This window comes from Lissotriton helveticus, chromosome 7 (genome assembly GCF_964261635.1).
Source record: "Lissotriton helveticus chromosome 7, aLisHel1.1, whole genome shotgun sequence".
NCBI lineage: Eukaryota > Metazoa > Chordata > Amphibia > Caudata > Salamandridae > Lissotriton > Lissotriton helveticus.
This window is the reverse complement of record NC_136068.1, coordinates 1,466,278,866-1,466,293,570: the sequence shown is the minus strand read 5'-3', so window position 1 is coordinate 1,466,293,570 and position 14,705 is coordinate 1,466,278,866. Positions and strand designations below refer to the sequence as shown.

Here is a 14,705-nt window from a genome sequence, read left to right as displayed (position 1 = left end):
AGGTTTGCATGACATTGTGGGTAAGATAACTTGTTGGGATCCACAAGAGAGACATCACCATTGTCACCCATGGGTGTTTAGTTTACGACAAAATGTACACTTGGTAAGTGTGAGAAATTGGCCTGGCATATGCTGTCCACTATTCTAGTGGGCACCTTGCACCAGTCCAAACGACCCTTATTGATGGTAGGTTTAAAGACAACCTATATAGAAAGCTATCCTAGTGGTAGCTGTAGAGAGCAGCCTTCAGGCTAAGTCTTGAAGGAATGTAAAGCAGCTTGTTTTACCAGTCTATAATCTCATGAATGACCAAATGAAAGGAGAACCACAACAGGTATATAAATAAAATATATGTATTTATTCTACACACATTCCTCTAGTCTCTTTATGAGGCTAGAAGTAAAAGTAAATTCAATAAACTTATTTAGCACACAGTAAATTAGCACAATATATGATTAGCCCTAGGGGCGTAACAAACCATATACTAAGAAAGTGGTATAAGAACCTCGATAAACATAGAGACAAGGCCTAAGGTCTGTAGAATCGCTGGGGCAACCAGGAACCACCCAAGGTAGTGACGCATGAGACCCACAGGGGCCGCGTACAGTGTCTAAACACAGCAGCAAATCACCATTGACTTCTATGGAAAAGTTGTGATTGGAATTTTAAAGATTAGGGACACTTAGCAGTGGACTTGGAGAAAACCCCTTTAGAACTTGGCAGTTCTAGGGTCAATACCCATGGGACCTCTGGAGTACTCGAAATACCTCACCCAGGGAAGCCATATGCATAGGTGTCTTTTCGTGTCAGGTTTCATCGTTGTTTTCTATGGCAAGCTGCAGTAAAGTGCTGCAGACGACCAAGTGGAAAGTTTCCGGATGGATCCAAGGGTGGATCAGAGATCTGAAGAACCTTGCCAGAAACCAGGAAGACAATGAGAAGATGCCCACTGATGTTGGGTGATTTCAGGTGAAGAAGCTGAAGCTGGACTCTTCAGCCACGAGGACCAGGAGGCATCAACGACAACCAGGAGCTGGATTTGAGCTGCCCCACAAAGGATGTCGAGTGCTGATGTGACGGTGTCTGGATTGGACCCAACAAGTCTTTTCAACAGCAACCCACAGAGAAAGCAAAGAGTGGCTTTGGTGCAGACCAGCAAGATCTGAGGGACTCACCCTTTGGAGGGGAGTCAGGACTCGTCTGGAGCAACCAGGGAAGCCCAACAAACAGAAGAGGCCTCAAGCAGAAATACTTGAAGCAGGCTCATGGAACACTCGAGGAGTGTAGGCCCACAATCTTCGGTGCAGGTGGTGCTCGGGGCTTGTACTACAATTAACCCAATGCACAACTTCGGGAAAGCTTGGGACGTTGATGCACTTGCAAATGTGCACAATGTCCAGGAGTTCTGGTTCCATGCCACTCGTGAGGGCTGCGGGTCTCAGCTTTGCTGTGATTTTGTGTCTGGAAGTCTATGTCCTGTGTCGCAACTCCATTGGGATCCGGTGGGAGCCTGGGAAATGCAGACCGGCAAGATGCTTCGTTGGTGCCTGTTTGAACAGGGGAGACACTCCTTGACCCCAAGGGAGATGCTTCCATCTTCTAGTTAAAATAGAATGTCGAAGTTCCAGGATATATGTTGCAGAGTTTCGTCCAGGTATAAACTAAAGTCTTAAGGACTGGGTTCCTACACTTATACTAAGTTTAGGGGTTGGACTTACTCTAGGGTCCCACCTATGGGAGGACCCAGGGTGGGGGTGGTTACACCCCTTTCCCTGTGTCCAGTTTAGTGCCCGAGCAGGGGCTGAGTGCCCCTGCAACCAGTTTGAACTGGGGTAGGGTTACCAGGTGTGCCCCCAGCACTGTCTGAAAAAGCATTTTATGAATGCACCCACCCAGCCCCAATACACTAAAGCCTGTCTGGAAGGTGTGACAGGAAACCTATTGTCCAGGCCTCCCCTGCCGGAGTTTTATCCACCAGAAGGAAGTCAGACTCGTGTCTGTGGCTGCAGCATCCATTTTGTGATGCTGGGGTCCTTCTAAACTATTACCGGTCAGGTGAGTGTGTATATCTCTTTTCCCTCTAGAAGAGTGGAATTCTACATGTCTTCTCCCTCTAGAAGGGTGGAATTCTACCCTTGCCGCCAGAATTGTTTCCATGAAGCCATTCTTAAGTTAGCATTTACCGCACAGTTATAATGCCCTTAAGAGTATATGATCTGGCTGCATCACAGAACAGCCTCAGAGAATAGATTTTGAATACTGCAAAGGGGCTCAGCTCACGCTTGGGCACCCTATCACACAAAAGCAAGCACTCTGCCTTCAGGATTGATAAGGCCTGCCATTGGAGTGACTTATAGGTTTATATGTGTCAGTGATTAAAGGTAGATATAGGTAACCTATAACTTAGTAAGGGGTGCAAGCACCACCTTACCCAGGCTGTAGTAGCAGACCTGTGGTGCCATTTTGGAATGCTTCCAGGGGTAGCATAATACATGCTTCAGCCCTTGGTAGGCCTTTGGGGTACCTATGCCCTTGGTACCTAAGGTACCATACACTAGGGACACACAAGGGTAACCCAGTAACCAATCTGGATTGTACCTAAAGTACATGAAATCAATTTAGAGAGGAATCAGCTAGGCTTGGGTCCTGAATAGCAGGGCCCCAGTCAGACTAAAGTTGAAAAACAGTGAAAATCCAGCAAAACGTGGGGGTAACCATAGTAAGCAGATCCCACTCTCCTACAATGGGTTATTCTTAGATGAAATGTACACCTTGGAAGAGAGACAAAAAAATACAAAGATTACTGCACAACCATCTATTCCTCAAGCACACACACATACTGGTTGGATTTGGCACGAGGGCGAGGGGAGGTTCAGTATATAACATTTTATTAACAAGAGATTTCACAAAAATTAAATGCACTCCCAATAATTGAAAGGACAAAAAACTGAACCAATGACTTGCAGCTCAAGAGCTGTAAAGCCACGTCAAGGCACCAACCACCTTACAGGCCATTCACACACCTTTCATACATGATACACACAATACCATTCACACCACCAGGCAAAAAACCAACACATTACAACATTCACAAAAAGGGACAATGTACACCATGCTTGACAAAAACAGAAAATAAACTTTTTCTACACAACCACCTATTCCTCAAGCACACATACATACTGGTTGAATTTGGAATGAGGGTGAGTGATGGTTCAGTACAGTATATATAGTTGTATTAACCAGAGATTTCACAAAAAAGAAATGTACTGTTAATAATTGAAAGGACGAGAAACTGAACTATTGACTCAAAGCTCATGAGCTGTAAAGCCACAACAAGGCACCAACCTCTATACAGGCCATTCATACACTTTTCCTACGTGTGACAAAAACAAAATCATTCACACCGCCAGCCGCAGGCCCAGCACATTGCAACACTCACACCAGCAGACAGTGCCATTCAAGGGCCCATCACTTTCACACACCCACATTCCTGACACAGCAACCACACCAGCTCACGGATTGCGTGGAGTGGCGTTTGGCTAGCAGTGTGTGTAGTGACCAGGAGCTAGTCACAACTCACACACTGCCAGTCAAGCACCAGTCCATGTACCCTGCCAGCCAAGCGCCAGTCCATGCACACCACCAGCCAAGTGCCAGTCCAAACACACCACCAAGCAAGCGCCAGTCCAAATACACCGCCAGCCAAGCGCCAGTCCATGCACACCATCAACCAAGTGCCAAGTCCAAACACACCACCAGTGTGTTTGGACTTGGCACTTGGACAAAGGGCCAGTCCAAACACATCACCAGTCAAGCACCAGGTCACGCACACCACCAGCCAAGAGTCACTCCATGCACACCGCCATCACATTAAAGATTTTTAATACAAATAAGAAAGCACAAACAAATTGCAAATAGATACAAATCTACTAACACCAAATCTGAAACGAAATACACTACACAAATGCCAACCTTGAAAGGGAACAAAAAATTGTAAAAATAGAGACCAGGCAGTTCACTTTACCACTCAAGATTAAAGATCAAGATCAAAAAGTACTTTATTCGGTTAAAAAGCAATAACCATAAAAGCAACAGAAAGTCACAGTTCCTTTACAATTTTGAATAGTTCAGCAATTTACAAGGAAGATGTTAATATAGTACATAGTATTTACACTGTTACAATTCGTTTAAACAAATTGATTTCCGATATTTAAAAACCTGTTTAAAATACTCAGATAACGAGGCAACAGTAAAAACATTGTCCATTTTTTGCAATTCTAAAAACGCTGGGCAACATCTGTACAAATTCATCTCCTTTAGGATAGGGACGATCAGTTTTCTACGGGGCAATGTATAAAATTTACAGAAAAATAAAACATGCATGTTAGATTGTACAGATTTTTCATCACAGGGGCATACAGGCAATTCATTGGACCACGAGTTCATTTCAGGGAAGGTAAATAATCTAAAAACAATATTAGATCTGAAACGTGTTAAAAGGAATCTGTCATAATTGGGCATGTGTAGGCTTAAGTATGGCTGTAGTTTATCTCTGGTTAAAATTAATTGATGTGAAGTAACAGAGTTTTTCTTAGTTTCTTCAAGCAGTCTTTTTTCTCTAAGGCAGTCCATACACAGTTTTTTCAGTGCTTTTCTGGGGATGTGTACCATAGTAGACGGATCGTCATAGTATTGCGAACGGTCAATTTCCTTCAGGAATGTTCTAATATAGTTTAACCATTCGACTCCGTTTACTCTACCAAGTTTTAAAACATCCTGTAGTATGGCACGATTTAGTACACATTCATTCACAGTCCAGACTCTGTGCCATAGGAGAATGGGTTGTACTCTAATTATATCTGAAATATACGGCAACCCCAGCTCAGCATGGCAAATAAAAGTCGCTGTGCTTTCTGGTAATGATAAGATGTGCCGTAGAAATTTATTTTCAACTGTTTGGAGTGCTTTTATTTTAGAATAACCCCAGAGCCCAGCTCCATACATTGCCACAGATACACACGTTGCATTATAAATAGTTAAAATTTCCCTGATCGGTTTCATTCCCAATTTTCTTGTAAAGCTCTTCAGTGCCATAATTGTCTTAGAAAACAAGAGCGTTCTTGCCTTCACCGCACTTGTCCAGGAGCCAGTCTCGTGGAACAAGATTCCAAGATAGGGGAAGGTGGATGTTCTTTCTAAAGGGGCGTTAGTTATATACATCGATTTCATTTGTTTTTTAATGCGTGTGCCACAGTTCATAGAAAAGGTCTTACTGCAATTTATTTTTAAATCAAGGCTGAGCATAAATCGATTAAAGGATGTTATCAGTTTTTGCAGGGCCATAGGGGTACGAGCCATTAGGACGGCGTTATCTGCATACAACAGTGCAGGGATAAATCTCTTTCCAATCTTAGGCATATCCCCACACTCTTGCAGCAGATGATTCTCCAGGCCATTTATATAGATAAGGAATAAAAAGGGCGCCAGGACGCACCCCTGGCGCACTCCGCGCCCTATTCCAAAAGACCTACTACATTCCCCCCTTTGCCATAATGCACAACAGCAGTGGCTCCTGAGTATAACTCTCTTAAGAATTGAATTATCGACTTTTCCACGCCCAGCCGTGACATCAGGTCGCATAATTTAGAGTGAGACACGCAATTGAAAGCCAATGTAAGATCAACAAATATAAAATACAGACGCTCCCTTTTTATCATGGTGTATTTCTGCTGGATCAAAAATAAATTTAGACCCTGCTCTGTTGTTCCTATACCCTTTTGGAATCCAAATTGTAAATCACTGATTGCCCCAGACTCCTCTGCCCAGTTTTGCAATTTAGCTAAAATCACTCTGCTAAGGATCTTTATTGATGAATCAAGGAGGGATATTGGCCTATAACAGGCACAGTCTTGTCTGTTTCCCTTCTTATAAATGGGTACAATAATTGATGTAAACCAGGAAGGACTCAATCCCTTCACCAGAGCTGCATTAAAAAGTTGTACAAGTATCGGGCCCCAGAATTCACTATTTGCCTTGTACAAGTCTGCCGGGATTCCATCTGGGCCAGCCGCCTTGCTGCCCTTTGTGGCTTCCAGACTTGTTAGGATCTCGGGTAATGTTACCTTCAGTTTATTTTCCTTCCTTTACTAATTCGCCTTCCATATTTAGGCCTGTATTTTCCACCTCATCTATGGGCATGTACAGAGTCGAAAAATGCGCGACCCAATCCTCCTCATTAATCGCATTTTCCAACCGAGCTTTAGTGGTTTCATATGGAAGAGGGGCGTTTACCACCCTCCAGAAGGCAGATATATCTTTTGTTTGTGAGGCTGTACAGAGTTCTTCCCATACTCCCTTTTTAATAACATTTCTTCTATCTTTTAGGGCCCGGTTGTAACCTTTCCTTAAGTTTCTTATCTGAATAATATCTCGTGGATCCTTATGTATTGCGTGCTTAAGCTCTTTCAGGGCCTTGGTGCAAGTCCTGTCAAACCATCTTGTGCCTTTCTTTAGTCCATTTTTTGACGCTAATTTCAGATTCTCTTTGATAGTGGATGCAATGATGTTAAAATGGACTATTATACTTTCACGATTGGAATCTTCGTCTAAGCAGATTTTAAAATTACCGGCACAGGTGTTTACCAACTTTTTAAGAAAATCTTCCGGTACCACCTTACTCCACTTGAGAGTGTACCCGTTCTGCCTCCCTAGCGTAACATCTGGGGCAACCTGTACAGGATCGTTACGACGGGCTAGAAAAAGGTTCTCAATCTCAAGTATTTGCGGTAAGTGGTCACTCATTGGTGCATCCAGAATTTTAAAACTGCCTATCTTGTGACCATAACCATTTGAACAGAGGCTAAAGTCCATGATAGTGGATGCTCCCCTCCCAATAAAGGTTGGTACAAAAGGTGCTGGTTGCTGAGTCATTTCATTGGCAAAACCCAAATCATAATCAAACAATAATTCATTCAATAAGTCCCCGGTCTGTGTGTGTTTAAAATGTGAAAGATTAATGTCCTGCTCCAACATTAAACCACAAATGCCTTTACATCCTTTTGTGCATAATGGACAATTAAAATCACCCCCCCATAAAATCATTACTTCCTTTTCCTTGCTGTCTAATTCACATTGTAAGTTATTAGTTAACATTTTCAAAATGTTTCGTGACATATTGCCTGGAATATTGTTATAAAAGTTTATAATTACAAGGCACAATCCAATTTTAGTATCTATTGCTAATTTATGGTAAAAATCACATTTAGAGTAAAAACGTCACTTTACCACTCATGGATGCTCCCAAAAATTCTTTTGCGTGTGGTACATTCTAAAACAACCAGGCACACACAGTCCAGGGTTAGAAGGATACTCGTAGCAGTACTTTTGAGTCTCCTTCTGCATACCTCTTCGCCAACAGACTCTACATCTCCTACTGGGAAAGTCTTTTGAGGGTGTGGTAGGAATGTGATCAGGAAAGTGGCGATCTTTCAATCTAGCCACATCCTCTACCACTCCAACTCGAGGAACACCTGCCTGTTCCACTAAAACAATGCTGCCTATTACAAACTTCCGAAACTTAGCAAAAGTCATCTTTGACTCAGGACAAGAATCCTTGAAAACAACAAAAGCATTAAAGGTTGCCAAGTAGAAAAGATGGATAGCCAATTACTTATACCAAATGTAAGCCTTACGAAGAGCAGCGTAAGGTTCCAACCTCTGAACTACTCTGTCAACACCACCCATGTGCCTATTATAGTCTAAAATGCATACAGGTTTGCGCACTTCAGCAACCTGACCCCAAACAGTCACAGGTGAAGTGCTTTCATCATGGGTGGCAGTCAGCATGTAGACATTTCTCCTGTCTGAAAACTTCACAGCTAGAAGTTCCTCACAAGGCAATGCAACGCACTGCACTGTCCATGTACAAGCTTTTGACAAACAAGTTATTTTGTGAAACCTTTACGGTTAGAGCCGATTGTGCCACAAGCAACAGTGTCCACTTTGGCCAATTCCCTGAACAACCGCACACCAGTGTAGAAGTTATCTACATATAAATGGTGACCTTTGTTAAAAAGTCCTCTACCAAGTTCCCACACAATTTTCTCAGTCACTCCAAAAGTAGATGGACAACCAGGGGGGTTAATCCTGGATTCCTTGTGTACACCCTGAAATTAGAGACATATCGAGTCCTACTGTCACACAGCATATACAGCATAATTCAATAGCTACTTTCTACTAACTACTGCTACTTACTAGGAATGTATTGCCTAAAAACCAAGCGGCCCTTGAACAAGACCAAAGACTCATCCACTGCTATGTCTTTCCCTGGAGCATAGATCTCAGAAAATTGATCTACAAAGTGATCAATGACAGTCCGAATCTTTTTTTTTTTAACTTCATTTATACTTTTTCAGTGATAAACATAACAATTGACATGCTTCTTGTGATCCATCTCAGGAGGCGTATGACATTGCATTGTTTTACATCCCATAGGAAAGCTGCCCCTCCCTCCCTGGACGACACCAATGGTGACCTGTGTCCTCCCGGTGGGATGGCAACTTCAGCAATACGCAGTTAGCCACACTCATTGAACACAATAGCATAAGGGTGGCTTCGCAATCTACAACCTTTCAAACAGTAATATATGGGACTTTACAATTGATACATAATGTGCTAAGGCAGGTATATCGGGCTTTCAATGCCTAGGTGGGGCCAGACATTCTTCCCCATCCACCAGGCCCTGAACAGCATCTTGAGACATTCCCACAGCATCAGTGTCTCTTGTACGTGTGAGATATTCCTGTAGAGGACCCCATATGTCTCAAGGCCTCAATGCGATTGGTTGAGTCTCTGCATATACCATATTTTGTTCTTGACAATATATAGCATCTTGCAAACATTCCTTGAACTTTGGGGCTCTCCCCCGGCCCCATCAACATGCAAGCCGTCTTTTAGCTAGAAGCAGCTTAATATCCAATTACATTCTAAAACCTTTAGGTATGGTGGCAGTGTAACCTAGCAGCATTAGCAGCGGATCTCTATCAGTGGTAATGCCTAACATGTCTTCTAATGCTATGTGTATCTGTGTCCAGTAATCCCTTACACCCGGGCATTCCCAAGCGAGGTGTAGAAAACCAGCTCCAGGGCTGCTGCATCTTTCACATCTGTCATGATCAGCTAATTGAAACCTATATTTCCTTGCCGGAGTGTAATATATCCGCTGTAGATTCTTATAGTGAATGACCTTAAATCTGCAGCTAGCAGAGATAGTCCTTGTGAGTCCACAACAATATGCCCATTGTTCGTCAGTGATGTCTCTCCCTATATCTTCACTCCAATGTAATATAGCTGTCCCCTCTATTGCCTGTCTACTCGTTCTCACACTATTATATATACTTGATACTAAGTGTCTCACTTCTGCAGAATTTAGCATAAGCTGCAATGGCGCCATATTGACAGGTTCCTTAGGAAAATCTTCCAGAACCTCCCTCATTACTTGTCTTAGCTGTGTGTAATAGAATACATCCAGGGGAGTAGGGCCATATCCTTAAAAAACAGGGGCATGGTGCGAAACACTCCATTTAGAAATAAGTCCCCTCACGTAGCTACTTTGACTAGTCTGCAGAAGGCCCGAAACCCCGCCTCCTGCAATAAAACCATTTTCGGGTGATAAGTGAGAGCCAGTCGTGGCGAGTACAACAATGTGTTCTTCAGGAGCCTTGCCATACGTCGCCATGCATCAACCGTGCATGTGATTGTGGTAGGCTGCGTATCTATTACCTCCACTGGGCCATGTATGATGCCGTTTAAGGTGAGTGGTCGCGCCAGCCAATCCTCCACCGCCAATTGTGGCATGAACGGTGTGGGTGCCATCCAATGATACACATAGTGTCCCTGCGCGCTCATATAATAAACTTCGAAGTCGGGGATATCGAACTCCTCCTTATCATAAGGTTGTGTCATGACTGCCCACCGAAGCCTTGGCTGCCTCCCACCCCATACCAACCATATCAGTTCTATACGTAGTGTTTTAAAAAAGAAAGCTCCTGGATAATACGGGATATTAAGAAATAAATATAAGAAACGAGGCAAGACCACCATCTTAATAAGCAAGGCTCTACCCGCCATTGACAGTGGAAGGGAGATCCACCTGGTCACACTCGCGGTCAATTTAGTAATGACAGTCCCAAAATTTAGTCGAAGTGTTTCTTCTCTGTTCTTAGAGACCTGAATACCTAAATAGCGAAGGTCAGTGTGACACCATTCCAATGGATAATCTAAGGAAAAGTCTGTAACTGCTGGCGTAAGCGGAAAGAACTGCAATTTCGTCCAATTTATATGCACTCCTGACATGCCGCCAAACATCAGAAACTCCTGGAGCAATTTGTTCACATTCTGTTGAGGCTCTACGAGATACAACGTGACGTCATCCGCATAGAGTGATATCGAGATTTGGCGTTGGAAACATTTAAACGCACTTTCTCTATGTAGCTGCTGCAATCTACAGGCCAGCGGCTCTATAGCGATAGCAAAAAGGAGCGGGGATAGTGGGCAACCCTGTCTAGTGCCTCTTGTTACTGAGATTGCCGTGGAAAGATGACCGTTGATGAGCACTCTAGCCATAGGTGCGTTATATAGTAATTGCACCCAAGAGATGAAAAGCAGAGGGAAACCCATGGCTCGTAATACAGCAAATAAATATCTCCATTCAACAGAGTCAAATGGTTTGGATGCATCAAGGAACACGGCCGCAACCAGGAACGTAGGCTCCACAGTTTGCATTAAGGAAAAGAGGGTACGTAGATTATGTGTAGTAGCCCTACCCGGCACGAATCCCGATTGATCTGGAAGTATTATCTGTGTCATTAGGAGTGACAGTCGGTTTGCTAGCACTTTGGCTAAGATTTTCGCATCGCAGTTTATTAAAGAAAGTGGGCAGTATGAATCACAGACCTCGGGGTTTTTACCAGGCTTCAATAAGGACGTGATGACGACCTCGCGCATTGACAGAGGCAGTACCCCCACCTCCAGAGACTCCTCGAAAACCTCTCGCAATACCGGGGTCATGACGTCTATATAACAGTAAAAGAATTCAGCAGGTAGTCCGTCCAGCCCTGGCGCTTTGCCATTTTGCAGGGACATTATCGCTTCTCTAATCTCGTCCAACTCGATCGGAGCACTCAAGAACGTCCTGTGTACATCACTCAACCAACAAAGGGCAACATCTCCCAGGTAGCCCTCTACGTCCACCTCCCAGCATTCTGTATTGTATATAGTTGGGTGTAATGTGAGGTGAAAACCTCTAGGATGCGAGCAGTGTCTCTACATGTCCCCCCATCCTGTCCAACAATCTCCAATATATTGCCACCAAAGCGTGGGATATGAGTAATCTCTGAGAGAGCCTTACCCGGTCTCTCACCTTCCCCGTAAGCACGTGCTACCCAGTGCTGGCCTCGGAATTTCGTTTCTCTTGCGGCCTGCTCTTCATATTCCGATAGTTTAAGTCTAAATTCCTTTTGTGCCTGTCCTATCTCACTCCCTGTCATTCGCCGTTCCAACCCTTTCAGTTCCCATTCCAACTAACTCATCGTCTGCCGTATGTCCCGCAGAAGCCCGAAGCTTTTAGACATGCATATATCCTTGCACTGTGACCTTAAAGGCCTCCCATATGACTTCAACAGTCTCCACTGAGCCTTTATTGCGTGGGAAAAAATATTTTATCTCTTCCTCCAATTCCGTTTTAAAAACCACATCTAAAAGGGCGGTCGGTTGAAGGCGCCATGTTGGCCTGGGCCTATCATAACCAGGTATCTGCAGTGTGATCCTAACAGGACAATGATCAGAGTACGTTCTGGCCAGATGCACAGCACTAATAAGTCCGGTAGCTAGCCCCCTAGATAAAAAACAATAGTCCAACCTTGCCCATGTACCAGTATATGAAGTAAAATGAGTTCCCTCCTTCCGTCCAGGATACAGACTTCTCCAGCTATCCACAAGACCTTCCTCCTCTACAATGTCTTGCAACACTTCCCGAGCGCTACTATTGTACTGCGCCACCCATCCGCCCTATCCAGAACGGGCATCATAGCAACATTAAAGTCCCCCCCCCAGAGTATATGTGTAGAGCCAATGTTCACTATTTTGCTCCATAAAGAATTCTGGCGTATCTACAATAGGGCCATAGCAGTTAACAATAGTCACTGTGTCAGCCCCTAATCATCTCCAGAATCTGTCCCAGAAGTGTAAATGAGACACCCTTTTTAATCAAGATGGCTGTACCCCTTGCGTATGAGGAATAAGAGGAGAAGGGCCTGATGCCCACCCATTTACTAGCAAAAGTGGAGGTAGCATGAGGAGATATATGTGTTTCTTGCAATAGTGCTATCTGCACCTGAAGTCCATCTAAGTAGGCCAACACCTGTCTGCATTTCTTCACATCCTTAAGCCCTCTAATATTCCAAGACATTACCGTTAAGTTCAAATCAGGCCCTTGCAAAGTCATGGTGTGTCAAACAATCAACATCGCATTTCTGCCTTCTAGTAGGATAGAGCAGCCTCTTCCGCAGTCTATGCCACATCTCAGTCATATCAGTGGCGCCAACAAGTTGCATGTCATAACCATCCCTGCCCCCCTCCCCCACCCACTGAAACATCCCAATCATGCCAGTCTACCCCAACTCCACCCTCCACCCCCCTCAAAAAACCAAAACAACACATTGCTACTCCCCTCCCCTTATCCCAACCCGCATGCAGTAGGGCTACTCCCATTGGGGTATCACACCAGTTAGCGCACGCAAACCTTGCCTCTGAACGGGAAACCAACTATTACCGTCAGTGACCATTCATCGGCAAGGGTGTCCGGTACAACTTAGAAATGTGTTACTCAGGCCAACATGTACATAATAAGCATTCAAGACAGCGCCCTTTAGTTCCAGGTCAGTAGACTGAGCAAAGCTAACATTCAAGTGGTACATATATAGAAACCATATCAACATTTCCAATGTCGGTTATTAGTGGATCATACAGCAATGCGTCTCACTCCCGCACAGCACATCTCATCACTCCACATCAGAAAGTAGTAGCTCATCTGCATCCTCCTGCGCGGCAGCTCTCCGCTTTTGGCTTCATAGTGTCTTCAGGAATTTTCCACAGATTGGGGCGACGTGTGGATAGTCTATTTCCCTTGATGTGTCACCCTTAACCTCGCGGGGTATAACAAATCATAGTCCACGTGTTCTTGTCGAAGCTTCTGCTTTACACCAATGAATTTCTGCCTCTACTCTTGCACTCGCATGGTAAAGTCAGGGAAGATGGTAAATATAACCCCCTCGTAAGTGAGTTGTTTCTTCTCGCGGGTCGTCTTCAACACTACATCTCTGTCTCGATAATTCAATAGACAAGCGATTATGGGTCTAGGGGTGGCCCCAGGAGGCGGCCACGGGCTGAGGGACCTATGTGCCGCTCCACTATGAATTGAGATGAGAGCAGCCCTTCATCCGTTGTCGCAGTCAACATTCGTTCAACATAGTGCTCCAGGCGCCCTATATTGGTGCTCTCCAGCACCCCTAGGATGCGGACGTTGTTACGCCGACTGCGAGCTTCGATATCTTCATTCTTGTCGTCAATAACACGCATACGTTTATCCATTTGCGTCATAGCCTTTTTTAGCTGTTCCGTGACGTCTTCAGTGTCAGAAATACGTTGTTCCGCCTCCTTAAGCCGATTGTCATGAGCTTCCAACTGATGTCCCTTATAGCCTGCAGGTCCCCACACAATGCCGCAAGAGCACTCGCTATCTGCCACACAGTACCACTGTAGTACTCACGGTGCGGCGGTCTCTGCAGTGCGAGCACGCTCGTCCGCGCGGCCTGTCCACCTCGTGGGGACCCCGGCACTGACATGAACTCTGCGGCCGCCTCCAGGCTCCACACCCCAGAGCGCCGCAACCCGCAGGGAGCCAACAGTTTTTGGCCCACCGGCAGTACGAGAGGTGGGAGGCTAAAATTCCGTCCGCTGCTGCCCCCAGTTGTCCTCTTCACAGCGGCGTCATTTGCAGGCAATTAGTAAGACTGGAAACACAGGATAATTATAGGATTTAACATCGGACTGCGGGAGCCTCACGTCGCCGCAGCCATTCCGCAAGTGCGCCACCTAGCGCCCACCATGACAGGCCGAATCTTAAAAAGACGGTAATCTTGTGGCAACGGTAAACCATTATCGACAAAATGCATCATCTGAAGCAGAAGCAAATACCTATCACGACTCATGACTGCCGGAAATATAGCTGATGCCATCAAGGTACTAGTAGACCAACAAGAAGACATTGATGGCTTCCTTAGCAAGCCCATCAAAAAGTTAATCCCAAGAACTTCTTCATCTCTTCCAGATTTTTGGGAGTCCACCGGGTAGCTTTAGAATGGGGTTTAAGGCTGGCATTGTTGTCCCTCAAAAAAAGTTTGGCATACAAATTATTCTGCTCAACAATCTCTGCCAAAAACACATCGTCCATAAACAACTGAAAAAGATTTATTGGCAAAAGGTTTTCTGTATTCCCTTTACACCCTGGAACACCGGTAAAGTCTGGCAATGCCGGCTGCACCATGCCTGGGGCAACCCAGAGGTCATCACTTCCAACTGGAAGCCTTGCATCCCCAGACTGCAACCCAGATGCCTCTTGCCGCACCATACCAACGGGAAGCCTTGCA

General features: G+C 44.8%; 1 long non-coding RNA gene across 1 annotated transcript in view; it reads left to right on the top strand.

Annotated features, from left to right (window-relative positions):
* Positions 1-14,705, top strand: part of LOC144767477 (uncharacterized) — a 329,141-nt gene that overhangs the window by 243,369 nt on the left and 71,067 nt on the right. The window lies entirely within an intron of this gene.